Source organism: Rhinatrema bivittatum, chromosome 6 (genome assembly GCF_901001135.1).
Source record: "Rhinatrema bivittatum chromosome 6, aRhiBiv1.1, whole genome shotgun sequence".
Classification (NCBI taxonomy): domain Eukaryota; kingdom Metazoa; phylum Chordata; class Amphibia; order Gymnophiona; family Rhinatrematidae; genus Rhinatrema; species Rhinatrema bivittatum.
In genome coordinates, this window is record NC_042620.1 from 166953108 (window position 1) to 166980460 (window position 27353).

The 27353-nt window shown below is 45.2% G+C and overlaps 1 protein-coding gene across 4 annotated transcripts in view; it reads left to right on the forward strand.

Annotated features, from left to right (window-relative positions):
- The window catches only part of ERBB4 (erb-b2 receptor tyrosine kinase 4), a 2403189-nt gene that overhangs the window by 14054 nt on the left and 2361782 nt on the right, over positions 1-27353 (forward strand). The window lies entirely within an intron of this gene.

The window sequence follows — 27353 nt, forward strand, 5'->3', positions numbered from 1 at the left end:
TTTGTCTGAGAAATAGTGTGCTATATCATTGCATTTATTCTCTTGTGGGGTTTGGGGCACCTCTGTTTTATCATTAGTCAGATTTTTAACTATGTTAAATAGTGTTCTTGGGTTGTTTGCGAATTTTTCAATTTTTTGAGCTAAAAATAGTTTTTTGCGTCAAGAATTACTTTTTTATAATAGGCTAGTTGTTTTCTAAATTTGGTTAAATTTTCTGCTGATTTGTCTTTTTTCCACTTTTTTTCTTTTTTTCTCAGATTTTGTTTGATTTCTTTTATCTTCTCATTAAACCATGGCTTTTTTTTGTTTGGGCTCATGGCTTTGCATTGTTCTTGTGGGGTTTATGTCATCTGCCAATTTACTCATGCTAGTCAGCCATTCTGTTGCGGCTACACAGTCTTTGTGGTCAAAGTGTGTTAGTGTTTCTTCTAGTTTGTTTTTTAGTATTTCAGTGTTAAAAAGTGGACGATATTTAAATTCTAGAGGTTCATTTTTCTGTATTTCTTTTGGCTTTATACATTTAATAGTGGACTGAATTAGGAAATGGTCTGACCATGGAATTTGACTATATTTAGCGTTCATGTGGTAAAGGAAGCTATGGTTGATGTATGTAAGGTCAAGTGCATGTCCTGCTTTGTGTGGAGGTTTATCTGTAATTAAAGTGAATCCTAGTGCTGTCATCATATCGTTTAGCATCTGGCATGTATTTGATAAGTGATACATGGCTATGTGAAGGTTGAAATCTCCTAGCACGATGGTTGGTTTGGAAGTGTTTAGGTTTACTGTTAGATATTTGATTAGCAGGGATATGTTTAGGTCAAGTAGGCTGCAGGGGGGGGGGGGTGTAATAAGGCATATTTGAGTGTGTTCAGTGTCAAATATTGCAATTTCATGGTTTTGAGGGGGAGTTGTTGGAACCAGTTTACACTTGAATTTTTTTTCAATAATTAGGCAAAATAAATTATACATGCTGTAAGCTCATACTTTATCCCAAAACATGGCTTGAAGCCTAGCTAATACAAAAGGAACTACCTGCCCAAACATTGGGAGGGTGGGTGGGTAGGTACAACATTCAGCAGTCCAGGTCATCCCCAAGAAGGAGAAAGAGGCAGGGCTAGTCATCACCTATGCATTTCATCCTCCCTCCTGCCCAGGTAAGTTGCCACCAATTGGCAGTGATGCTCTTCTCTCACTCCCTTGTCTCTGAATGTGGTGGAGAGGGTCCCCCTTCAAATTCCATGAGACACTGGTGCACATTGGCTGCTGCCCAGGAACCTAGTAAACCAACTTCTCCCTTTTCCTGCTCTGGTCATCGCAGGTTGATAACATCACCTGTGGTGACCAGGAAATCAGAAACAGAGCTGGAGGAGTAGAGCTCCTCCATGATCCTTCCTCCATCCCCACTACAGAAAGGTAGGAGCAAGAGCAAAGAGGGGAATGACCATGGCACAGGCACCTGGTTACATACAGCATCTGTGCATGTGGAGTCAGCACTGTGCAGGAAATAGGACTGGAAATTCCATCAACTAAATTTAGTTTGAAAGCTAGAATTAGGGCTCGTTACTTCTCAGGTATGGTTCTGCTTCTATGGAACGATTTGCCAGTCTAGATGAAAAGTCTCTCATAGTAACATAGTAAATGACAGCAGATAAATTCCCAATTGGTCTATCCAGTCTGCCCAGCAAGTTGCTTGGGCAATAACTGCTGGTACTTGAGTGTTTCTGCCTTCTGCCCCCCCATCCTGACCTTTCGATATGGATAGTAACTGTCACTCTGAAGGCTACCCTAATTCAGAAATGTTACATCTAAAGTTAGCAATAGGTTACCTCTTTTCTTCATTTCCATTATCCAGCCATTATGGATTCTTTGTGTTTATCTCATGTCCTTTTGAATTCCATTACCATTCTTGTCTTCACCTACCCCCTTAGAGTTTAATATCATGACTCCTAATTCTTTAGCTTCCTTTCCATCAGAAAATGTTTGATTCGTATTCATTATTTATACCTTTATGTATTTATAAGCCTGTATCATATCTCCCTTGGTTATCCTCTTCTCCAGTCTAAACATATTTAGGTTTTCGAGTCTTTTGGTAATGATCCCATACCATTTTGGTTGCACTTTTCTGGACTGCTTCCACCTTTTTGAGATATGGTCTCAAGGACTGATCACAATACTCCAGATGAGGCCTTACCAAAGACTTGTTCAGGGGCATTATCAATTCTGTTTTTCTGCTGGTTATGCATCCTTCTGGTCTTAGCCATCAACTTGTGGCATTGCTTCACTACCTTCAGATCATCAGACACTATCACCCCAAGATCGTTCTTGCACATCAGTCTCATGTAGTTCCTTTGAATTATTACACCTCAAATATATAACTACACTTTTTGGCATTGATTCCCAGCTTCCAAACCTTCAACCACTTTTTGAGCTTTTTTAGATGACTTCTCATTCTCTCTACTCCTTCAGGAATATCCAGTCTGTTGCTGTTGTTAATGTCATCCCCAAACTTTTGCTTTGGAACCCTCCTCAATATAGCTTACAAAGATGTTTAACTGAACAAGTCCCAAACTGACCCTTGAGGCACTCCACTTATCACCATTCTCTCTTTAAAGTAGGTTTCATTTATCATTACATGCTGTTGTCTGTCAGTCAACCAATTTATAATCCATTCTATCACTTAGGGACCCACTCTCAGGCTTCTCATTTTATTCATGAGCTTCCTATGCTGTACTGTATCTAAACCTTTCCTGAACTCCAAGTAAACCACATCAAATGTTCTTCTTTGATCTAATTCTTTAGTCACCCAGTCTAAAAAATCAATTAGGTTCATTTGACATGATCTTCCTCTGGTAAAACCATGTTCCCTTGGATCTTGCAACCAACTGAATTGAAGATAGTTCATAGTACCCTTTCTTTCAGCAGAATCTCCATTAATATTCCTATGACTGAGGTAAGGCTATCTAGTCTGTAGTTTCCAGCCTCCTCCCTGCTACCACTTTTGTGACACGGGACCAGAACCAACCTTCTCCAATCTTGTGGTACCACTCTTACTTCCAAGGATCTATTGAACAGATCCATCTGTATACCCACCACATCTCTTTAGCTTCCTTAGTATTCTGGGATTTATTTCATTCAGACACATAGCCTTGTCCACTTTCAATTTTGCTAGTTCCACCCAAACACTCTCCCTTGTAAATGGAGTGGTATCTAGACTACCCCACACACATATTTATACTCTTGCCAACCAGGAATGATTGTTCTCCATGGTCTTCTTTAGTAAACTATGAAATTAAATAGTTGTTTAATATTTCTGATATTTCCTCCTATTTCTCCACACATTACTCCTTGACCCCTTTCAGTCTTAGACTACCACCACTGGCCTTCCTTCTTTTGCAGATATATCTGAAAAATATTTTGTCACCTCACTTGCCTCTTTGGCAATCCTTTATTTCACTTGAGCCTTTGCTCTCCTGATTTCTTTCCTCATCTTTTTCAGCTTCACCAGATATTCTTCCCTGTGGTTTTTTTTTTTGCCTTTATTTTTTCAGCCATCTATGTGTTATGGGAGTCTGTTTAGTGGATGGGCCGACCTGCTGGAGACTGGGAAAGGTGGTCAATGTCTCTAGTGAATAGCAGGCTGGGAGGCAGATGTTCAGGCAAGGCGTAGATGCTCTTCACCCTGGAAGCTGGTACTCCCCCGGGAGGAGCCCGTAGGAGCCCAACTGCTGGGACTTAGGTGGCTTCACCCTTGGAAGCCGAAGCCCCCCCTGGGAGGAGCCCGTAGGGGCCCGGCCGCTGGGACTTAGGCGGGTTGTGGATCAGGACAGGTAACTGGAACCAGACTAGGGCAGTAGCAATACTGTAACTGGGTTCGGGTTCTGGAACCAGGCAGGAACTGTAGTGAAACTCAGGTACTGGAACCAAGCAGGAATAGTAACAGGCTCCGGGTACTGGGACCAGGCAGGAACTGTAGCTGGATTCGGGTACTGGAACCAGGCAGGAACTGTAGCAGGATTCGGGTACTGGAACCAGGCAGGAACTGTAGCTGGATACGGGTACTGGAACCAGGCAGGAACAGTAGCAGGCAGACCGGGGCCAACCAGGTACTGTAGTAGGCAGGAACCAGCAGGTACTGTAGCAGGCAGGCAGGAACCAGCGGGTACTGTAGCAAGCAGGCAGGAACCAGGGAGGTACTGAAGCAGGAATGGAGTGACGAAGTGAAGCAAGTCACTCCGGGGCACAGCGCAACAGGAAACCGGGAGGCTAACCCATTGCAAGGCAAAGACTGGATGGCTGCGGCCGGCTTATCAAGGCCGCGGCGTCTGATGTCAGAAGTTGGGCGGAGTCACCATTGGCGGGAAACTGCCTAGAAAAGTGCCCAAGTGGCGCGCGTGCGCGTGCCTAGGGGATGGGCGTCCATGGGAGGGCTTGCAGCAGCACAGCCCCAGCGGGGACGCCGCCAACCAGGCCACAAACCAGGCCTCTGGACGCGGGAGCAGGTCCGGGAACCCGGAGGTAAGGGCCTGGCCGCAGTGCTCGCGGCCAGAACCGCAGCACTATGTGGTGAACCATATGTTTCCTTTTCCTCTTTTATTTACTTTTGTTACATAAAATTTATTGCCTTTATAATAGATCCTTTTAATTTGGCCTACTGTTGTTCCCAGCCTTCTAGGCCTTCTTCAAGTTATGTCCCCATTTTACCAAAATTAGTATTTTTGAAATCTAGAACTTTAATCTTTGTGTGGCTTCTCTCTTTGCAGCTATATTAAACCATATTTTCTGATCATTACTGGTGCTCAGATGGACACCAACTTAGACATTAGAGATACTATTTCCATTTGTGAATACCAGGTTCTCCCATGCTTCTCTCCTTGTGGGTTCCATCACCATTTGCCTGAGCAGAGCCTCTTGAAGAGCATCCAGTGTCTCTTGGCTTATTACAAGTTTTGCAACAGGGATATTCCAACAAGCAACAAATCTCCCTTCCTTGCCACCTTTTGGATGTCTTCAGACAGATTTCTGTCCAGTTTTCCTAGAGTGGAACTCCCTCTCCATTTTGGTATCTGGGCGAATTGATCTTGTCAAAATGATGTTGTGGCCTCTTGCAGGTACCACCACTGTGCTTACAAAACAGGGATATAAAAATGGGTAATGCCATGCTGTCTCAATTTGTGTGGAGAGGACGATGGGCCAGGATCCCAATCCAGAAATTAGTAGAGAGGTGAAAGGAATAGGGGCTAGGTGTTCCAAATTTTGAAGGATTAATATGCATGTCTTTTTAGGTATCTAGGAGACTGGCTTTTCAACATCTCTCTCTTTACACTACTGGCCTTTGAGGAAAAGTTGGCTTATCCTCTTCATTTCCGTTATGTCAAACATGCAGATGATGCCACCCTTCCGAGTTATTCAAAGCGCAATGGGGTAGATTTTTAAAGTTATGCGCGGGCGTAGATTTGTTCGCGCAACCCCGGCATGAACAAATCTACGCCCAATTTTATAACATGCGCACATGTTATAAAATCCAGGGTTGGCACGCGCAGGGGGGTGCACAATTGTGCAACCTGTGCCTGCCAAGCCGAGCGGCCTCGGAGGGAACTTTTCTCCGGCCCCCCTCACCTTTCCTGCCCTAACTAAATCCCCCCCCCCCCCTTGTTCAGGAAGTTATGCCTGCTCGAGGCAGGCATAACTTGCACGCGCTGCAGGCTGCTGGCACGCCATTCCCCGGCTGGTTCGGAGGAACACCCCCAGGCCGGCTTACGTGCATCCCGGGGCTTTGCGCGTGCCAGCGGCCTATGCAACATAGGCGCGCCAGTGCACAAGTCCCCTGCGCGCGTAAATCCTGCTCGATTTACGTGAGCAGGGCTTTTAAAATCTGCCCCAATGTGATTAAGATGTCTACACGAAGGCTTGGCGATTTTTAAGTTCAAAGTTAGGTCATAGTCCTAAAGAGTCAATATTCATCCCCTGACAGGGAAATCAGGACTTCCTTCCAGTGATGCAATTGATTGTCTTTACACAGGGGGCATGAAAAGGGTTAAACATGTAGCCCATGTGGTAGATACCAATGGTAGGATCTTTTCTTTTCAAGAACTGGCACTACAATATGACTTGAATCACAAACAGATTTGTAATTGAAACATTACATACAGACACTGAGGGACTCACATCTCACTGAGGAGTTCAAAGACTGTAAAGGGTTCTTTTCAATTTGAGGACAGGGGAAAAATTGGTACTTCTAGGTGGTATTGTGCACTTAAGAGCCTGCGACTCAGCTAAGGAAGCAGGACACAATGGGGGCATGGAAGGCAAGGTAGGCAGGGGGGGGGGGGCAGGTAGAAAAGGGAGAGCCAGCGTGGGCGGCCCTCCCTTTTCGGCCAGGCACAGAGCAGCTTCATCAGCAGGGCTTCGTCTTCCCTTGAAAACATAGCATTGAAAACATACTAGCGTTTTGCAGTTCAGGTGGCTGAGTAAGTTTAAGGTTCTGTTCTGGCCAGGCCCACGCTGGGGCTCTGCACTTTTCTGTCAGGCTCGGGCAGCATTTAGAAACAATTGTAGTGTTTTGCAGTTCATGTGAAGGAGGAAGCTTAAGACTCAGGAGGGGGGAGTTCGGCAGAAGCAACATTGAATACATTTCAGGAGCTTAGGCAGCATTTCAGCATTGTAAAGGTTAATGTTCCTGCCAGGCAGGGCTGGGAGCAAGGGGTACAGCATTTTAGCTTTTTCCTTTTGTGTCAGGGCTTAGTCTTTCCTGAATCAGGGTTGGAAAAACAGGGCACTCCCTTTCTTTCTGCTAGGCACAGCATGGGGTGCAGCCAGTCCACTAGCACAGCCAGCAGAATTTTTCCCTTTGGTTTCACTTTCGAAATCAGGTAGCCAGGCATGGCCTTCTTTCCTCCTTACTTCCGCTTTAGCTGGAGCCTGCAGCTTGCTGGTGAACCGAGCTGAACGGTTCAACAAAGGTATTTAATTCTATATCCTTAAAGGGCCAGCGGTCCTGTATTTATTATTATACGTTTAATTGTATTATTGCTTATGTTTAAGGGCCAGCGGCCCTCAAATCTATGTGTTTTACTTTTATTGCATCTAAAGTATTTGTTTATAGGGCCAGCGGCCCCATGGTTATTGTCTTTTCCGCTTATTTATTATTATTTATGGCATTTAAAAGGCTGGCAGCCTGCCATACTATAGGGCCAGAGGCCCTGGTGTAATGTTAAATTCACTACAGTTCTAATTAATTTATTGCATCTAGAAGATATAAACTTATATATTTATATATAGAATCGGGTAATTAAAGACTAGCGGCAATATATGTCCACCATTCAGCCAGTTTATGTTAAATCCAGGTAATTTTAAATTGCTGTTGCCCCTTGCAAAGGGCCATATGTACTTAAATTTATTTCAGCTAGAAGTGTTTTGTTATAGGGCCAGCGGCCCCATGGTAATGTCCCCTGTTACATTACTAATTAGTATTTAGGCGGCTAAAAAGGCTAGTGGCCTGTTTATTCTTTTAAGGCCAAGGGCCCTGGTGTAATGGGTATTTGCATACTTAGATATGGGTTTGGTATTCCAAGGATTAGCAATACATAGGTATATATGTTTAAAGGTATTATTAAATAACCATCTGGTATTATTAAATAGCCATCTCATATCGCATATATAGCATATACCGATCCCCCTCCCCCCCCCTGCTGTTGTATGAGGTATCATTTATATTATAATTACTAGCGTCCTAAAAGAACAAAGGCCACAGCAGTGCAGTGCACATTATGTGTTTAAAGGGCTAGCGGCCTGTTTTCAGTTCATGTCTTTGTATGCTGGGGTGGCAGCACATGGCAGCAGCCATTTTGGGGGGGGGGGGGGCAGCACATGGCAGCAGCCATTTTGGAGGGGCAGCACATGGCAACAGCCATTATGCCGTGATCATTTTGGGGACTGCACTTGGAACACAGGGCGGCAGCCAGGTTGGGGAGCAGGGTTTGACAGCTGCCATTTAAGTCATCTGGGCACATGGCTGCAGCCATATTACCGAGGATACAAACAGCAGGGGTTTTCAAAAAAAAAAAAAGGTTTATCGATTAATTGTAACTTTGCAATGCATTATGTAACTTTGCAATGCAGTAATGGTCAGTCGGGGATGGTGTCTACAAGTCAGCGGTCAGCAGCGGCAGAAGGGTCCTCGGCACATCAACAGGCCCTCCTTGGGGTAGCAGGCTCAAAAGGTTCGGCGGTGAGAAAGACCGAGGTTAAGAACAGGATCATCAAGCCAAAAGCGAGCAAGCAGACCACAGGGCAGTGCAGGCGCAAAAAGCAGGGGGCATCAAATACTGCAACACCAGCTGTAAGTGACACGGATCAGTGGCTGTTAGAAATTAAAGAGCAGGCAGCTGCGCACGGAATGGAGTGGGTAAGGCAGCTCATGGTGGGGTCTCCCCCTTCATCGTCTCATGGACGGGGCAAAGGTGCTTCGTCAGGAGAGCCTGAGTGCTCACCAGGAGATGAACTAGTGCAGGATATAACAGCGCTCTCCGCAGGGTCGGTGGTCAGCGTTATGCAAGAGGAGCACCAAATCACAGCAGCTAGGGGCATTAGCGGACAAGGAAAGGCATCCTGTGAGCCACAGAAAAGCTATTAATTGGCCCTGATGCGTCACTGGGGCTTCCATGATGGTCTTAGGTTGCGGGGAAGCTTCGCTGGCCCCCGACCCATTGGCTACAGCTTCCACGGCTCCTAGCACAGAGGCTACTTCACATGACAGGGGACAAGGTAAGCCTTCGAATTGTGATACTTTATAGTCATCTGATTGCAGTGATACCGATAGGGTGTTAGCCGAGTCGCTTTGCTTTTGTTCTGTTCCTCATAAGAGGGAAGAATGTGAGGCAAAGAGGTTCGGCAGCGGTAGTCTGGGGTTCTCATCCTGTGAATGAGCATGAGAGTAGTGGGCAAGTGGTTACTGAGGCAGAAAGGATCCCTACTACTTGCTGTCTCTTGGCAGCACAGATTGATTGACCTGTAGTTGGATGAGATGACTTTACAGAAGTCCTCATGGGCGGATAGAGCGGTTCTATCAATACAGTTATTCGAGAGATAGGGGCTCATTCATGAGAGAGAGAGGTTCATTTCAGGGTGTGGGGAGGCGAGACACATGCAAACAGTTCAACGCTGGTCACTGCACGTGGAAAACTGTAAGTTCAAACACATTTGCTCCACCTGCGGTTTCGGTTCACACCCGGGCCATTCAGTGTCGCACCTCCAGAGATCAGACAATTTTCAGCAGCAGGGGAGGGGGACGCCCGGCTGAGTTCACGGGCCCCAACCCCAGTCAGCGTTGAGGCAATGCGCCCATGGATTGATCGCTATCCTTACCAGGACGAGGCTGAGCAGATTTATACTGGCTTCATGCACGGCTTCATGGATCCCTAGTCAAATTATAGCCCCTATTACGCTGGAACCCCCTCCAAGCAATGCACGTTCAATAGCGATGCATGAGGAGCAGGCAAGGAAAAAAGTGCAAGCTGAATTAGCTTTAGGCAGGATAGCGGGCCCCTTCCCTTATCCACCTTCGCCAAATTTGGTATTATCCCCCTGGGTATGGTTCCCTAAAAAGAGCCGGGACGCTTCCGGCTGATACATAACCTGTCTTCCCGCCTGGTAATTCGGTCATCAACCAAATTGTCCCTCATGTGCGGTGTTGGACTCCTCATCTGACGCGGCAATTCAGATGATCAAGGAGGCAGGATCCGGCATGCACATGGCTAAGGTAGACATAGAGTTTGCATTTTGCCTTCTGCCGGTGCACCCGGACTCTTTCCACTTGCTGGGTTTTCATTTCAAGGGGCAGTTTTATATTGACCGCTGCATACCGATGGGCTGTTCAATCTCTGGCACATTATTTGAATTATTCAGTTCATTTTGCATTGGGTAATCGAACAGCATGCGGATAGAAGGTGCACTACCTCGATTTCCTGTTGGTGGGGAGGAACGGCGCTGACTGCTTTAACCTACTGGTCATCACAAAAGAGGTAGCTAGATACTTCGGTGTCCTGTTAGCTGAAGAGAAAATGGAGGGACCAGCTACCACAATTACCTCCCTCAGGATTGAGCTGGATGCGGTGGCCCAGCGGTCCAGGTTGCCTGAGGATAAAGTGTTTAAGCTTAGGGAGGCAATGTCTGAAATGCGCTGCCTTAAGAAGGCCACCTTGAGGCAGTTCCAGTCCCTGATCGGGTTACTTACCTTCGCTTCAAGGGTGATTCCTATGGGCAGGGCCTTTTTTTACGCAGGTTATCACTTGCTACGGTTGGGGTGCGTGAAAAAACACCACCGTCTAAGGGTTTCCAGTGCAATTAAGAGTGACCTGGTTGTGTGGGAGACCTTTGGAAAGGACTTCAATGGCGTTGCATTGTGGCAGGACCCCTAGGCAGAACAGTGAGCTGGAGTTATTCACAGATGCGGCAGGAGGCGTTTGATTTGGGATTTATTTCCAGGGAACTTGGTGCGCTGAGCGGTGGCCACATCTGTGGTGCCGGCACAAAGTCACCAAGGACTTAACATTCCTCGAGTTATTCCCAATTGTGGTTGCCCTTCTTATCTGGGGAGAGTCACTTTGGGGTCTCACATTGTATTCAGATCTGACAACATGGCTGCGGTGCAAGTGATTAATGTACTGTCTGCACGCACTTTTGAATCAAATGCTCTCATCCGGCATTTGATGCTCACGTGCTTGCGCTTCAATATCACCTTTAGAGCGGCCCATGTCCTAGGTAGATTCAATAACATTGCTGACTCTCTCTCCCGCTTGCAGTTCACAACATTTCACAGCCTAGCACCAATGGCAGACCGTTACCCGACCCCCACACCCCCACACCAGAGGTATCTAGCATCTCCCGAAACGCTAGGAGCTACCTCCTAGCGTTTCGGGAGATGCTAGATACAAGGCTTGAAGAGGGAAAACTGACCCCTCGAATTCACAGGTCCAAAACAGATCAATTGAGAGAAGGAGCGAATATCACCCTCCGTGAATGGTATGGCGAGCACACTTGCCCAGTTCGTTGCTCGATAGCATATTGGCAGATACAGTGTACAACATACGGAGGTCCTCTGTTGGTACACGCGTCTGGGGTACCATTAACGAGATACCAATTTTGTCGGGATTGCAATGGCTTTAAAATCCTTGGGTCTGGGCACAGAGGGCTATTCGTCGCACTCCTTCCGCATAGGGGCGGCGACAGCGGCAGCTAGTTTGGCGAGGTCATGGCAATTGGCAGTTGGCGCTCTGGAAGGTTCAGGAGATATGTGAGGCCGCCGGGTTATTTTACAGGTAGCGGGTAGCCAGGATTATCGACCCTCCCCGCTTCATGTGTTTCTTTTCTATTGCTTTAATTTGCGCAGATCATGGGTGGAGGATGTCATTTGCATGGATGATTGGGCACTCTTATGTGCGGTGGGCACATAGGAGGGCCTTGCAATGCCCAACAGGGGAGCACCTAGGGATGCCACCTCAGCGACTGTTTTTGATTTGGAAAGGGATGTTGTGGGACCAGTTATTACCGACTGTGTTGGAGCTACGCAATCGCAACCCTGACACTCCTTCGGCAGTCGGCATACATCTCGGTGGTAATGATATGCCCCGTACCAAAAGCGTCGCTCTCACCCAAAAAATGCAGAAAAATTTAGTGATGTTGCATAACATGTTCCCGCAGTCGGTGATGGTCTGGTCCTGCATCACCCCTCGCAGAATATGGAGAGGTGAGCGCTCTTATTCAGCGATGGAAAAGGTTAGGAAAAGATTAACAAAGGGATGGGAAAATTAGTGCGTGTCTTTGGTTTGTCTGTTACACACAAATTTATAAATGAGTCTAGGGATGTTTTCGACCTGATGGTGTACATCTATCGGACGTCGGCTCGGACATTTTAATTCTGATCTGCAGGTTCAAGTGGTGTTGCACCTTATGGCCGCAGCCTGGGTGGGTTGTTGGGGGGGTAAGCAGTGTTGCTACCGGGGAACCGTGGCATGGTGACTGGCAGAAGCGACAAACCCCCCCCCCCCCTGCATTTAGGAGGATCGAACAGGTGGTTCGGACTAGGCAAGCGGCCTAACAGATCCGGCGCAGTCCCTCGACGCTTCAACGGCCAAGAGGGAAGAAGAAGGAAATGCTGGGGCGATTAGAACAAACGTTCCCGATTTCCACGGTCGGGTCGCCGGACGCTATGGCTTTAACGGCCAGGTGTCAAAGGACAGCTCCACGGCTTATACGGCCAAGGGGTGTGCGCCCGCCTCAGCTGACTTTTATACTTACCACATAGAAGCAGGGGGGGCTCGCTGGTCACTAATTTAGTTATGAGTTGTTATGGAGTTTTGTACAGTTATGATGATGTTATTGATAAGTTTGCTAATTGCTGATTATTCAATGTCTATGGGCTGCGGCCATCTTTGTCCAATCAATAAAATCTGCTTTTCGGAAGAGGTTATGTAAATTGTGCAGTATTTGGGAAGTGGGAGGTGGGGGGGGGGGGGTAAACGTAGCCTTTACACTGCCCCACATTGTGCGATTGCCTGCTGAAACCAAGCCTTGTGGGAGATGTCAACTTATGTGAAATGCAATACACATTTTTATTAGTTATTTATCCTTATTTATTTATCCTCGACACGACTGTTTAAAGTAGGTTTGTTGCATTCGAAGAATTGCTCTAATTGTCATGCCACAAGAGGTTCACTAGGATACTATTTTTGAATGTGACCCATTGTTCAAAGATTCTGGGATAAAGAAAAACAATTTTTGGTCAAGATTTTGTGTATGATATACTATTCTCCCCGAAGCGGTCCCTTTTGACTATGTCCCATCTTTTAATCTAGCAGGGAGAGGGTATAGATTGTTTGTTTGGAAGGCCTATTTGTTAGGAAAGAAAGCTATCCTGCCAGTCTGGTGTGAGGGTGCTCCCCCTGGGTACTGGACCTGGAGGAACATGTTAAATACATTAACGCAAATGGAAAGTCTGGAAATCACATATTCCTTTAGATGTAGACTTCATTTTATGGCAGTTTGGGACAAATACATACAAACTATCTCTCCCAGGGTGAGTAATATGGTACTTAACTATCCTTAAGGGGCTCTCCAGCATGTAGAGCAAAGTATAATTGTAACCCTATTACAAATTACCTTTTTTTATTTTACTAATAGACCCTTCAACTTTTATTAGGGTCTGAGAAGGATTTTAAAGAGGGGTGGGGGAAGGAAGGAAGGGTGGGTTATAGAAACACTTTTGTCTTGTGTATCTTAAATTTTAAGATTTATCTCTTGAGGTTTCTTAACATTGTTAAATATCTCTTGTGTCCATGTAAAACAGGGAAACAGGGGTTGGGAGGAGTTGGGAGAAAATGATAAAAATGTTGCTGGATTTATTGATTTATCTTGCATTTTGTTTGATATGTATGTCGAACAGTTTTTGTCTTATTTTTCAGTAAATAGATTTAAATACAAAAAGTGTGTGTTATTTATGAAGTGCTTATACAGAGAAACATTTTACATGAACATTCCAAGTTGTTAAATCAGAGACGTGGCATTCCTACAAGATTAGCAACCGGTGGCCTAGCCTGTCATGTTGCTTAGAAAATTGCTGAATGTTTCATTTAATATTCTTACTAATATTTCATGTGACTTTTTTTATTATTGTGTATTACATGTTTGCAGTATTGTAATGCAAGCTATATTTAAAGAAAATTATATTTCTTCTTTTTAAAATTTCTCCTAAATATCAGGGACTATTAGCAGTGGCTGATCCTGATCTCTTTTAAAACTCATCTAATTGCACAAACCCATTCACAAGAAACTAAAGGCCTGATGTAGTAAAAGTTTTGTTTTGTTTTTTTTTCACTTTTTTTGTGTATGTGAAAAATGCTTACTATATCAAGTAGTTGATGGCAGATATTGATCAGTTGGCCCACCAAGTCTGTCCCTGATCTTTCTCCTGGTTCTCTATAACCTTGGGAACAAAAAGAAGGTAATTTTTTAAAATGTGTGAGTTGCTTGAAGACTAGCTGATGCTTTATTCCTACAGACCTGCAAACAGATTTTCAAAGGGAAATTCCATGTTGAGTTTCTCTTGATTAAATACTGGGATCTCTGCAGGTACTCTTGTATCTGCATACTTTATAAATCAAAGTACAGAGTAAAGTGCTTGTTAGAATTTCAAAATGAAACCCTACTTGTACTTTATTCTCACCACCCTAAAATTGACCCCAGTTCTGCCCTGCCTCTTATTGACATAGCTAAAAATATGCATTCTGCCATATGTTTTTAGCCACACACACAGAGGGACATTTTTTAAAAGGTCTTTATACTAGTAAACACATGTTTAGTATGTTTACCTGCATAAAATTTGTTGAAAACTACTCACCAAAAGTTCCATAATTGAACCAATACTTGCTCCTCCAATGTATTTTACCCAGCATCTCACCTCTGTCCCCCTCTCTACGCTTTATGCTAAGGATGGGCTTTCATTTAAAATGAATATTTCCTGTTTTGTTTCATTTCATTTTGAAAGCAAAATGAAAGAAAGACACATAGAATTGTATTTGCTTTTGTTTTGTTTAAAAAGAAAAGGCAGTAGCAGCTAGCCTTAGGGCTTCCCTCCCTGCACTGCAAAAATTGTGATTCTAAAAATAAAACCAAGTTCAGCCTGGTCTTTTCACTATCCTCCCTACTACCCAGACTCCTCTCTAGCTTACCTGCAATCATGTTTTCATAGGGCAGGAGGGATCCCCGGATGATCCTGCCTCACAGGTGATCTGGCACTGATATGCCTTGAAATTAGTGCTGTTGTGTTGCTTAGAGGTACTTCTGTAGGGAGGTATAACTATATCCCCATACAGCTATAACTCCTGGGTTAACGTCCCTTCCCAGGATCACAAACACCACACCACAGTTAAAAGTTTAAGTTGTTAAAATCCTCTTCTGATATTAATCCAGTCTGATGTACAAGATTCCCTGTCAGGTAGGGGGAGGAAGATTACTTTCTGAGCACTAAGCAGTAAGCATTGTTCAAGTCCTAATCAAGCATTAAAGTCTCTTGTAAACAGCACTAATAATTGCACTGGAAGTAAATGTTGGTTTTCAACTTAATGTTTACTGATTAAGGATGGAAATTAATGAGAAGATTATTTTACAGATTGTTGTGATTTTTTGTTTCCAGCCAATTTATTCTGTTAAAGTCAATTATTTATTCTTTCTCCCTTCCAATCACTGGTGTGGTTTTTAAGTTTCTTCCCATTAGCTGGTGGATAGAATGTTGACCCAATTTAGATGTGTTAATGTAAACTCCACTTTCTCATACTTTTAGTCCAGTAGCTCCATATTCCCCTCACTTCCTAGTTTGCACCTGGATGGTACTTCTATTCTCCTCTCCTCTCCTCTCTGGTTATCTCGATGAGATGGTCATAGGTACAGTGGATGAGTGCCAATGATTTTCTTCCAAATCCTCTTCTTCCAAATCCTCTTATTCATTCTCCCTGGGAATGAATAGGAACTCATTCCTTCACAAGGACACTGATAGTCCCTTGATTCTTTCTCTCTGTGAGAGACACCACTCCTAAGAAGTAAAATGTCCTGAGTTCTTGGGCCCTGAAAGTACTCAGGCAGATAACAAAGTTTTTAAGAAAAATGGGAAACCAAACCCAGAGGAAGGAAGGTTGTAAAAACGTCTTCCTTCTAACAAAAGGTTTCCAAAAGGCATAACTCAGGCAAAGGAACCTTTTTTTCTTTTCTCTACCTAGGTCTCATCCCTAAGGAAAAAAATAACCAAAACAGAAACAGCAAAGGGACATGCTACCCCTAGAAAGTATAAGTGAAAAATCCACATCCTAAGAAAGTGGCAGGGGTTTATATAGTCTGAGAGCTCACTATTTAGGTTCCCACATGTGGGAGCAAAACCCACAATAAAGCTATTTATGTCCATCCTATATAGATAGGACATTCTTCTTTATTAGAGCTCCTTTAGGCTTTCTACACTCTGCCCTGGAATTTTAAAATTTGGGACAAAGTCACAAATTTACCTCACAATACAGAAAAACATCACATCACTAAAATATTTAAACACGTGTAGAGCAAAAGGAAAACCCATTTCTTGTATGAATATGCACCTGGTGTAGGCATTCTCTTTAATAGGCCTCGCCTCCATCCTAACCTCCCTCCCCTCCCCCCCAAGGTCACAAAACCATATGCTTGGAAAGCATCTGTAAAAATACTGAAACCAGTAAAATCTGTTTCAATGAGAACTTGGCAAAATCCCTTCTGACAAGCCTCCTTTCCTGCTCTCACCAAAGGTATTTTCAATCATTCATGACAGTGTACCCCTCAAACCCTTCCTGTTCTGTGCCAACCACCCTCAAGTGGGACACCAAACAATTGAAAAAATGGAACAGAGGAACAACTTTGTCACTCCTGCCACCAGGCCCCATAGGTAGAGTGCAGGAGGGAATGCGCAACTGTTAAGGATGCCAACTTAACACTGTATTTTCACTACACAGTTATTGTAAAGCTCTCTCACAGCACCTGGAAATAAACCAATTAGATTAATTCCCATACATATTAACAGTAATTAACACTCTCCTAATAAACTGAATACACTCATAGTGCATCCCAAACAGTTCTAAAAAGTGAACTGAACGATGTTAAATGAAAGCAAGCAGCATCTTCAGTCTGCTTGAAGGTGATGACATGATATTAATAAGCTTTTCCTAATGACATTACAAAATATCATTCTACTGGACAAACAGAATGATAAGAACAGGAGGGTTAAATCCTCTCTGCAGGCCAGTAACAGGAAACTCCACCACTCCAATATACCAAATGAAACACCAAACATTCTTCTCCCTTAGATGGTATCTTTTTTAGACCAATCACATCTCCTCCAAATAATTCACCCATACTTTCTACTTAGTTGTTCGTGGCTTCAGCAGACTTGCTTATCTGAGATACCTCTATTAGATGATTTTTACCCATTCTGTTATAAGGTGGACATAAAAAAATATTACCATTAATATTTTATTAGATGGACATCCATGCTCTCTGGATTCCACTATTGGGACTTGACCAAATTACTCCACTTTCAGATGTGTATTGCTAATACAGGACAACAACCTTCTATCCCTACTCCTTTAGGGGGCAATTTTCAAAAGGATTTATGCACAAAAAGGTAGCATATATTGTAGCAATTTTCAAAAGCACATTTGCATGCTTAAAGTATACTCCTGCACACAACACCTACTGGCAATTTAATAGTATATACTGCAGCTGTAGCAATTTTCAAAAACCCAATTATGTGCTTAAAGTGCATTTCTCTGTATAAATCCAAGTTTTAAGCATGTAAATCATTTTAAAAATTATCTCACAAAGTCTCCTATTATTGTAAAATTAGTCACAGCTGTAAAAGAAATATAAATTAGGAAATATTATAGACTCATCTGGCAGTCCATACGCTTGAAATATGAAAATGCATTAGTGGAATAAATAACCATTTAGCAGATATTTATTTATTTATTTAACATTTTTTATATACCGATATTAGGTCAGAAACCATTTTTTCATAATTTTATTACATTTAAAACAAGGCTTTTTTCCAATAATCTTTTTCAATAACAAATCAACTTAGTGTCAATATTCACTATAGTAGCCCATCACAACAATGATACAGCACAACAATCAAGTATCATAGTTCAACAAATACACCAAACCAATTTTCTTAAATGTTAATTTTTTTCAAAATAAAATAGCAACACTGTTAACTGTAAATGAACTCCAGGTGTATGGCAGCAAGTCCAGTCCGATAATTAATGTCCTTGAACTTATGGCCTTCAAGGCTTCTGGATAGCCAGGTCATCTAGTTGATATCAGCATTTAAATCAAGTAGAACAACATCCAGTTAAGCAGTAGAGATTTCCTCATTCAGAGGACCCCAAGATGATGTAAAGATCTCCCAGACAGATCTCCTTAGCCAAGTCCTATAATATTATAATAAAATACTAGGGATGTGCAGAAGGAACAGATTCGTCCGATTCGGTATTCATATTCGTCGGGTCCCAAATACGTTGCATTAATTCAAGGGGGGACCCAATATGATTTATTCGTTTTCCAGTTCCCATTAAAGTCAATGGGGGAGTATTTGCATCCTATTTTTGGCTGCATAATTGGGGTTTTCTTATTAATTCTGATGAAACTTCTGGGGAGCAATCATCAGCACAAAAAAAAGAGCTCCACGGTACTTAGACTGTGGCAAAGTGGCACCAAAATGGCATGAATAGCCTAAAGCACTGTAAAGGGGGAAAGGGGTACCAGAAGTGGCAAGAGTGCTTTAATAGAGGTGCAAAGCAGCAGTGAGAGTGTCAAAAACACACCACAGCTTCAAAAGAGAGCATCGATAATAGATGCATGAAGCCTCAAAGGCAGCATGACAGGCAAAGCGGCAAGACAAGTGGCATCAACATCCTACAGCACAATGAAGGGGGAACATAGCAAGCAGAAAGACTAGCATCAACACACTGAGGAACCATGATAGTGGCAACAACACCACAAGGAGTTGAGTGAGTCATCTGGTGTATGGTAGCAAGGCAGAGTGGCAGAAAGCTGATAGGGGCAAGACAGGCTGGCAGAGCGGAGGTAGTCTGGTCCCTGCGGTTTTGATAGGGGCAAGACAGGCTGGCCCCAGGGAGAGTTCCCTTTCCTTTGCGCAGGAAAGGGCTCCCCAGAATGGGTTTGCCCCTAGAGTGGAGCACGAGCCTTCAAAGCATGGTGACATTGAGGAGGTCTCACAGTGAACAGCGGTTCAACATGGGTCAACAGGTACTAAGAGATAGGCTGGCTACCCCAGGGAGAGTTCCCCTTCCTTTGAGCAGGGAAGGGATCCCCAGAATGGGTTGGCCCCTAGAGTGTATAATGGTACAAATTGTTAGGATTTAAGCATGTGCAAACATATCATGACTTCATGAGCAAGATGGAGGAGGTTCTATGCTCTGCCCTGAAACTAAAAGATAATTGTTTGTTTTATTTAAGGATCCATGCTGTGAAGGATTAGTATTTTGAATTGCTGGAGACTGAGGTTTCCCTTTGCAATGAGGGTTCAGCCGTTAGGACCAAAAGAAGCGCTGAATTCATCTCCCGCCCAAATCTAAAATATCGACCTCTGTTGACTTTGTACCCTACAGTGCCTCTGTAAACTTTGGGACAGAGGATAAACTAGAGTGCACCTACCACCTTTTCTATAGTACTAGAAGAAACATTAATGTTGATACCTAAGAAAGATTTAGGGAACATGACCCCCATATTATGAAAGTCATGAAAACTATTGAGCATATTAAATACCCAAGCTCCAAACATCTTAAGTCAGCTTTCTATGTTCATACATTCTAAATGTGGATGGACAGGCACAGCAATCAAGGTCAAACTCTTGTAGGGACATAAAGCCTGGATGGACAGGCACAGCATTCAAGGATACAGGTCAAGCCCTTGTAGGGACATAAATCCTGGACGGACAGGCACAGCATTCGAGGTTAAGCCCTCATAGGGACATAAGGCCTGGATGGACAGGCACAGCATTCCAGGATACAGGTCAAGCCCTTGTAGGGACATAAGGCCTGGATGGACAGGCACAGCATTCAAGGATACAGGTCAAGCCCTTGTAGGGACATAAATCCTGGACAGACAGGCACAGCATTCGAGGTTAAGTCCTCATAGGGACATAAGGCCTGGACAGACAGGTACAGCATTCAAGGATAGAGGTCAAGCCCTCGTAGGACGTAAGGCCTGGATAAACAGGCACAACATTAGAGGATAGAGGTCAGGCCCTTGTAGGGACATAAAGCCTAGACGAACAGGCACTGCATTTGAGGATTTCCTTTGTGCAGGTATGTTGTGGTTTGATCTGTCACTTCTTCTTGAACTGCTTCACTGCCAGAATAAAATGGCATCTTTTTCATTTCTGAAAGATAGTTCAACAGAGGATGCTTTTACAGCAATAGAGACTACCATTTGTGAAGCAAGAACTGAGCTGGAGATTATTTGTGAATACCCAGAAACTACTAACTGTACTTATGCACTTCAGCACTCAAATTAGAAATACCAGAACAAAACTCAGACCGGCACAGCATTGAGGTCATGCCCTTGTAGGGACGTACGGCCTGGACAGTGGATGGATATGCACAGCATTTCAGGTCAGGCCCTTGTAGGGACGTACGGCCTGGACAGTGGACGGACAGGCACAGCGTTTTATTCATCTTGCCATTCACAGGGAAAATTTGGAAAACCAAGCAAAGGCAGGTTTATTTTCAAAAACACTAGCATTTCCATCAACGCTGGTGCCAGCCTTGAGCGGTGAGGACTCATGATATCCCCTGTCATTGAAAAGACATGTTCACTGGGCAAACTGGTTGGTGGACATGACAGATATCGCTGAGCCACTTTGGCTAGGTGTGGCCAGACAGTGGACTTGTGTGCCCAATATCCCAGCGGATCTGTCTGCATGTCCTCTGTAGGCTCTGATAGATATCGTGTCACTGACAGTTGTGCTGGTGTCTCCTTTGCTTGGGTAACCTCAGAGTCACTAATTCCAACTGCTTTCTCTCTAGCCCGTAGCACAAAAGATGAATCTTTATGGGCAACATGCCTTTGGAGTACTGAAGTGGAGGAGGTACTAGCTGTCGCTGACAGAGTGCTGCTCATGCTTGGGCTAGCACAACTCTCTGAAGTGCCTTCTTTTTCCTCCTCTGCTTCACACCTAATCTGTCTCTGCCTATGGTGCTCCTGTTCACAGACTTTTGCTAACAGCAGGTCCTTCACCAATAGGAGACTATCGTACTGTAGGGAGAGTTTCCCTTTCACACGGGGATCACAGACTGTGGCGAGCATGTATGTGTGCTCTTCTGTTAAAGGCCTTAATCTCTTTTGCACCTGCTGCTGCAAAACGTCCAGACAATGCAGCACTTCAGCTGTCATTCCTTCTTCCTGTTTAAAGGCCTCCAAATTTTCATCCAGGAAACTAACAATAGGGATGATGTCAGCCAAGGTGGCACTTCTGGAACTCAACTCCTCCTTGGCATTCTTGAAAGGCTGCAGGATTTTTACCAGCTGACTCATGACTAACCAATCATGATGCCCATGGGGATTCTGCACACCTATGTCCATTGAACCAGAAAGTTCATGAAGGGGTGTCTGCAGCTCCACTAACCTCTGCAGCATCATATAGGTGGAATTCCACCGGGTGGCAATGTCTTGAATGAGACGCTTGTGAGGCATCTCCAAATCAGTCTGCTTTTGTTGGAGAACCTGCCCCGCCTTTACACTTCTGTGGAAGTGCGCAGCTATGTTCCTGTACTTTTGTATTAAGCCCTGAAGGTATCCATTCTCTTGGTGCTTGGACTCCAACCCCAGAGTTGACTTCACTACCAGCTGCAGATTTTGTGCAAAACATTGGATGTTCTTAAAGCGCCCCTCAGTTATTGCCTTAACCATGTTTGCACCATTGTCTGTAACAAAGAACCCTGTCTGAGGATTCCTGTCTCGCTGGTGTAGTTGCCAGCCCTCCAGCATCTGTCTGATGCATGCTAGAATATTGGCTGTGGTATGGGCCTGGTCCGTCAGGTGCGTGTGCAGTAAAGCCCACCTCCACCCTGATACTTGTTCACTAATAGAGCTGCTGCCTGTCCCTGCCTCAGCCAGGTTCTACCAGTGTGCTGTAAGGGAGAGGTAAGAGTGTGCAGCATTCATGGTGGTCCAGATATCACAGGTGAAATGCACACTCCCCTCTGCCTTAGCTAGCAGTGCTTGGATGCAACTGCGACACTGGTTGTACAGGCTGGGGATGACCTTTCTGCTAAATGTGGTTCTGGGGAGGACTTTGTAATTTGGAACTACGACCTTCAGAAAATACTTGAAACCCACATTTTCCACTATCTGCAAGGGCTGGTCATCAAGTGCAATCATTTCCCCAATGCTCCTGGTTTCAACTTTTGAGGCTGCCTGCCTCCTACCCCGGGATAGCGTTACCGCACTTTCCCCATTTCCACCATGGTGTGTTGTCTCTTCTGCCACACGTCAGGGGGTTGCTGGCCTGCTACCTGACTGCTAGAAGGGGCTGAGGGCATGGGGTGACTCTGCTCCTTTTTGTTGTGTTCGTGCCTATTTTTGCTCTCGCTCCACCCTCTCTACCTTTGTGGTGACTCCCTTTGGCTCAGACGGACAGATGCAGCCACAGCTTCTCCCCACTTCTTGGTCCCGGTATCCCCGGGCTGGCTTGACGCTACGGATCCGCCATGTTCCTGATGACGTAAGGGCGTGCGCTCCAGACTTTGTACCAGCAAGGGTGCGAACCTCGGGGGCGTCCCCCCATAATGACATCATCTGTTTTCAATTTAAAAGGTCTTTGTTTGCTAACTAGTAGCGAGTTAGCAAGGAACTCCAACGGGACTTGCTTCGGCAGTCCACGCTACTTATAACTACGTTCCGAGTCAGCAAGGGGAATTCTTCTCCACTGCTCGGCCTTTTCAAACTTACCAGGAGTACCCGCTCCTCGGGGGCGCCGTTCTCTCTATTCTTGATTTCAGATTGTTGAACAGGATCCGGTACTCGCTCGTCAAGGGCCTACGTTCCCGAAGACTCAGACTCCTATTGCCTGGAGGCGATCACAGACGTGAACACAGTGAGTCCTATTACAGACAGGAACCGGTACTCGCTCCACAAGGGCCACTGTTCCTAATCGGTAAGGCTCCTTTCAGTCTAAGCCATTATCTCAGGTACGGAGATCGTGAGTTACCATTTCAGATTGCAGATAGGAATTGGTACTCACTCCACAAGGGCCTATGTTCCTAATTCCTTTCTCATACTCTCTTCTTCCTCAGAAGATATCGCATACCTATATCTTATGGATTATTATTACAGATTAACTGATAGGAACCGGTACTCACTCCACGAGGGCCTACGTTCCTAAATCTCTCCTAGCCTCTCTTCTAGGGATGTGCAGAGCAAAATTTTATGTTCATATTTTTTATGTCCGAAAGGGGGTCCCACTTGCGGCCAATATGGACATAAAAAAAATCCAATGAGTTGGGTATATGTACATATGTGCAAAAAAAAAAATTTAAACCCCCTCACCCTCCTTAATCCCCCCCCGCGTTCGCGCCGGACGGCTCGTTCGGCCCAAAAAGAACTTTTGGCCAGCTTGGGGGGGCCTCCTGACCCCCCCCAAGCTGGCCAAAAGTTCTTTTTGGGCCGAACGAGCCGTCCGGCGCGAACTTGCAGGGAATCACGTGACGTCGCGTGACGCGGCGCCACGTGATTCCCGGCGAGTTTGCGCCGGACGGCTCGTTCGGCCCAAAAAGAACTTTTGGCCAGCTTGGGGGGGGTCAGGAGGCCCCCCCAAGCTGGCCAAAAGTTCTTTTTGGGCCGAACGAGCCGTCCGGCGCGAACGAGCCGGGAATCACGTGACGCCGGCGTCACTCGACGTGCCGCCGATGTCACATGCTTCTCGCCAAGGATTGCAGAAATGGCGTCCTCACTCCTCGCTCCATCACCAGGGAGTTGTGGTAAGTCGGGGGGGGGATTAAGGAGGGTGAGGGGGTTTATATTTTTATTTTGGCTCAACAATCGCGATTTCCAACATATCGAACATATCTATGTTCGATATGTGGGAAATCCGATCGTTTATGTCGAATCAATTTTTTAAGTAAAAAAAAAATATGAGTTGCGTTTTACTAATGCGGTCAATCCGAATGCACACCCCTACTCTCTTCTATTCCAGAAGCCACCCCATACACAGTTATTGTGAGTTCTATTTCAGACTGCTTACAAGAACCAGTACTCGCCTGTGGCTCCTGTTCCTGAATACTGAAGACTCTCTGTTGCATATAGAAGACACTACAGAGATCTACAATTGTGAGTGTATCATCTATCACTGATTATGCCCAGCATACCCTGTCTACTCACTATCTATAGTCTCTCCTTACAGCTCAGCAACTCGGAGATCGTTGTTCCAGTATCAGAGGGAGTTCAGCCCTGCCGGGCATATCAACTCACTACTGCTACCTCTGGTGGTTCTACTTCCAGTCTAATAAAGAACTATCTGTGTTTGTCTCAGTACTCCAGCCTAGCCGGTGGTCCCTCTCAGGATGTCCACTTGAGGGCACTGTCAACTGCCATTGGCCCAGGGATTCAGTATTTCTACTAAGTGTTATTCCTACACTAATAAAAGCGGTATCATCTACCACTCTGTGGGAAGCAACCAACATCAGACCATCACTTCTCTCTCTGTGGAAGCTGATCCATATCAGATAGCTATCTCCCCGTGGGAATCATACGGGTTGCTGGTTCATCTTTCTATAGAAACAAGCATAACAGTTGCTACTCCTTCCCTCTGGAAGAGCAGAGCACTAACAGATTGCTACTCCTTAGCAAGATCTGTAACAGAGTGCTACTTCACCCCCTGGCGGGGTGATCACTTATAGATTGTTAACTCCTCCTTCAACAGGAGTATCCAGCATCCAGATTCATAACAGATTGCTAACTTCTCCCCTCTGGGGGAGCAGATCTATAACAGATTGCTAACTCCTCCCCTCTGGGGAGCTGGTCTCTAACAGATTGCTAACTCCTCCCCTCTGGGGAGCGGGTCTTTAACACTTTTCAACCACTTTATGCTGCTTGGAAGGGGTTCCATGACTGGTACTGCAACCATCCCCAGATAGCAGTACTGTTGTTGGGTGTTGCCTCTTCATATGATGCCTCTTGCCAAAATTAGATAGATGTCCCATTTGCTTGCCTCTGCTAATAGCCCTGCCACAGTAATTACACTGAGCAAAATGCGGGTCCTCCATCACTTTAAAGTGGTTCCAGATCACAGATGTCTTTTGTGATCCTCCCTTCTGTATAGCCTTGGGGGTGGATGCTGACCCTGGAGCTGAAGTAGTGGGTGCACCCTCACAAGCAATGTCAGGGGCATCAGTCACACTCTGTGCCTGTGCTGACTGTTCTTCCTCCTCTTCATCATCATCAGTTTCATCTCTCCCCTGCTGCACTGAAGTGGAGGCTAAGACAGGACTAACGAATCCTCCTAAAACTTCGTGTTGCATCTGTCGCTGCTCGATGCACTCACTCCACCCTATCTACCTCTGTGGCAACTCCATCTGGTTCTGATGGATGGCTACAGCTGCGGCGTCTCCATGCCGTCTCCCTCCGACGTCCCCGGACCGGCTCAACGCTGCAGATCCGCCATGTTGCCTGATGACGTATTTGGCGTGCGCGTTTGCGCTCCGACTATTGTACCAGCAAGGGCGTGAACCTCAGGGGCGTCCCCCCGAACTGACATCATCCGCTTCCAATATATAAGGTCTCAGTATTCGCTAACTAATAGAGTTAGCAAGGGATTCGTTCCAAGCTACTCTGCCTCCTCGGACTTACCAGGGGTACCTGCTCCTCGGGGGCCTCGCTCTCTTTTCTTTATTTCAGATTGCAGATAGGAACCGGTACTCACTCCTTGAGGGCCCATGTTCCTGAACACTCTGAAGATTCTCTATTGCCTGGAAGCTATCGCAGATACAGACATTTGTGAGTTACCATCGCTCTCTCAGAGCTTTCCCTGGAACCAGGTACTCGCTCCTCGAGGGCCTAATCCTTTCCAGCTACTGAGCCTCTTTAAGACCTTATGTGAGATTGGTTATCTAGTTCTGCTATGAACACAGCATACCCTGTCTACTCACTATCTATAGTCTCTCTACAGCTCAGCCACCCTGGGATCGCTGTTCCAGTACCTGAGGGACTTCAGCCCTGCCGGGCATATCAGCTCACTACTGCCACCTCTGGTGGTTCTACTAACCTGTCTAATAAAAGAACTATCTGTGTCTGTCTCCATAACCCAGTCTAGTCGGCGGTCCCTCTCAGGATATCCTCCTGGGGGTGCTGTCATCTGCTATCGGCCCAAGGATTCACCTATCTACCTTCCTCTACAGCTGAGTGCTCTCTCTAAGCACTCTGCTGGTACAGATTGCTACTCCTTCCATCAGGGGTCTTCAGCAACAATTCATAACAGATTGTTATCTACTCCCTTTACAGGAACTGAGCATATCATATTGCTAACTCCTCCTTCCACAGGAGTAGATTCACACAAGATTGCTAACTCCGCAGTCTATACCCTAACAAGATTGCCAACTCCTCCCTCTCCTGGAGAAGAGCATTACAGATTACTAACTCCTCCCACCAAGGGAGCTGATTCATTACAGATTGTTAACTCCTCCTTCAACAGGAGTATCCAGCAGCCAGTTCACAACAAGATTGCTAACTCCCAGCTGTATCATAGAGCTTTCCTAACAGATTGCTAATTCCTCCCCTCTGGAGGAGCAAACTCTAACAAATTGCTAACTCCTATCTGATTGCTCTGCCCATCCAGCATCAGATCCTAATAGATTGCTAACTCCTCCCTTCTTCAGGAGTTGGACCATAACACTTTGTCAGCTATTACTGCTTCTGTTTCTGATGAGAATCCCAAACAAGATGATTCTTCATCTGAATCAGAAGCAAACAGTGCCTGCGCTACATTGACAACGCTAAGTCGAGACTGCTGTCCCACTGCTGCTTTTGGGTGTTGACATTTTGTCTGGCATGACTCAGCCTCCCCTTCCTTCACCTCCAAAACTACAGGGTCAGAAACAGGTGGTGATGATGCATCATGTTTAGATTTCATTTTTTTCCAGATGGAACTGCCTGCCCCTCCAAAGAGTTTAGATTGCAACAGGTCCCTTTCTAACTTTAATGGGGGAATGGCACTAGTGCCTTTTGAAGTGCCTCCTCTGGCAGTCCCAATCACTTGACCACATCTAGCTTTCACTGACATTATGGATTTAATGTCACTGCATAATAGGGATTTCAATTAAAAGAATTATTTCCAAAAGAGGCCCACTGGGGATTTGGCTTCACAGACCACTGCTGTCCCAACATACTTGAGTCTGCAAAATTTGCTGCCCACGGGCACAATGCCTTGTTGTGCACTAATGTAATGTGTGTGCACACAACAAAGTGGTAACTACAAAAGAGGCCCACTGGGGATTTGGCTTCACAGAATACTGCTGTCCCAATATACTTGAGTCTGCAAAACTGGCTGTCCACGGGCACAATGCCTTGTGCACTAATGTAATGTGTATGCACACACCAAGCTTGTAACTACAAAAGAGGCTCACTGGGGATTTGGCTTCACAGACACCCACTGTCCCAATATACTTGAGTCTGCAAAACTACCCAGTGCCCACTGGCACTGATGCCCAGTGCACGGAGAGACTGAGTGAGTTCAATTAAAAAAATGCAGTTAACAAAAAAGCTGGAATTGTTGG